This window comes from Triticum aestivum, unplaced genomic scaffold, assembly GCF_018294505.1.
Source record: "Triticum aestivum cultivar Chinese Spring unplaced genomic scaffold, IWGSC CS RefSeq v2.1 scaffold45279, whole genome shotgun sequence".
In the NCBI taxonomy this organism is placed as follows: Eukaryota; Viridiplantae; Streptophyta; class Magnoliopsida; order Poales; family Poaceae; genus Triticum; species Triticum aestivum.
The window spans coordinates 1-2,136 of NW_025234235.1; the positions used below are offsets into that span (position 1 = coordinate 1).

General features: G+C 31.7%; 1 long non-coding RNA gene across 1 annotated transcript; it reads left to right on the top strand.

Annotated features, from left to right (window-relative positions):
- Positions 1–7: 7 nt before the first annotated feature.
- Positions 8–1,865, top strand: LOC123176161 (uncharacterized). The gene is made up of 2 exons (XR_006488388.1): positions 8–153; positions 1,658–1,865. It is a non-coding gene; the product is annotated as an uncharacterized lncRNA (long non-coding RNA).
- The last annotated feature ends 271 nt before the right edge of the window (positions 1,866–2,136 follow it).

Sequence of the window (2,136 nt, forward strand, 5' to 3'; positions counted from 1 at the left end):
TCGAGCTTAATATGGGATTTTGGCTTAAAATTGAATGTATTTGGCTGAAACATTTTCAGCCTATTTTCTTCTCCAAAGAAGAGATATTCATCCTTGTTGGCGAATAATCCTTTCCTCATTCCTGCAAATTTGATGCACGAGAAAATATGTCAGGTAAGGTATTATCCTTCCCCTTAATATGCTCAAAAATAACTTTATAACCATTCCCAGCTATGGTGTCTTCAAATAAGACCCATCTTCTGGTTGAGCTTTTCTTACTATTAATTTTATTGTAATATCGGCATATGGCTTCACAGTCTGTTCGTACTGTAAATTCTTTAAATCCTAGATATAACCTAAATGCATTTATTGCATTTACAACTGCAAGAATTTCTCTATCAATATTATTTACCGTCTTTAATTTGTAACTTCCTGAAGCATATCTGCATATTTTTTCGTCTGCCTTTGGAGAGTATTTATTGGGATTTTGTTTTAGTATCGCACCCCATCCTACCTTAGATGCATCTGTCTCGATATAAAATAATTGTCTTCTAGAGGCAATTCTAGGGGTTTTAAATTCCTGACCTTTTCCTTGATGGCCTTTACTAATTTTATATCTTCAGAATTGAAGTATCTTTGACCATTTTTTCTTAATTTAGCATATAAAGGTCCTGCTAGCTTTGCTAAGTTATCTATATAGTTTCGCGCATAGTTTACAATTCCTAACAACTGTTGTAAAACCTTTTTATCACTCATATTATCAGGAAACTCTAATATTTTCTTTGCAATATGTTCTTGTAGATATATTTTTCCTTCTCCTATTTCATGACCAAGGAAATTTATTTTCTCTTTGCAAATCTCCATCTTCTTTTTAGATAGTATGAGCCCATTTTGTTCCACCTTTCGAAAGAACACTTCAAGATGGGCTATATGCTCTTTGTATGATTTTGAGAATACTAACAAATCATCTACGTATACTAATATAAATGCTTGATTCTCATTAAATATATTTTGCATCTTTCTTTGAAATAGTGCAGGTGCATTCTTTAGGCCTAATGGCATTACTAGCCATTCATAATGGCCTTGTGGACAAGTAAATGCTGTCCATGGAATAGATTCTTCAGCCATTTTTAGTTGCCAAAATCCTGCCTTTAAATCGAATTTGGAGAAATATTTACTTCCTTGTATTCTGTTAATCCATTCCTGCTTATTAGGTATGTTGTATGCATCGTCAACTGTATTATCATTAAGCCTTTTAAAGTTAATTACCATTCTAGATTTACCTCTAACTTCTTCAGCATGATTTCTAACTATAAAAGCAGCAGATCGACGAGGGCTTCTGCTTTCTCTTATATCTTTTAACTTTAATAACTCTTCAATATGCATTTTGAACTCTTCGATATCTTTAGGAGTTGCTTCTATTGGTCCTGACTTAATTATATAATCTGGATTTATGATATTTATTTTGCAAACTATAGAGTTCTTATCCCAATGTTTCATTGGTATTTCTCCAATAATTTGTATACTTTCTAGTCTTTGCACAATCTTATCTATATCCTTTTTGGATTTTATATCTCTATACCAATTTGGAGAGAATGATTGCAACCCAATGCATTCAGTACATGTATTTTCTATATGATATTCTTCTATGGTCTCACTAAGTTCTTCGTCTTTACAGAATTCAAGGGGATCTGGACTTGTGCTATATTCATCATCTAAATTAGATATTTCTACATTTTGCAAGGACTTTCTTTGTTTTCGCACTTCAGATATGTATGGAACATTATCTTGATAAGGAATAAATGTTACCCCCTCTTCATGTATGATTGTGGTTTGTAAAGATTGTTGTAAAAATCTTAACCCTATTATCATGTCATCATTTATTACTGACAAATCTCTTATTATAATTTCATCTATTATATATTTTGTGCCATTTATGTAAGCTTCAATATTATATGCTAGCTGGTTATGGATCTTCTTTATTCCTGACATATCGGTAGATACTTCAGCTTTATTATCATCTATAGTTTCAACTATTTCAGGACATCTCATAAAATATTTATCATGGATGATATTTTTAGTGCAACCAGTATCTAATAGTGCCAGTACTTTATATGAAATATTTGGCTTCAGAACAATCTTAACTGGGATCCTTAT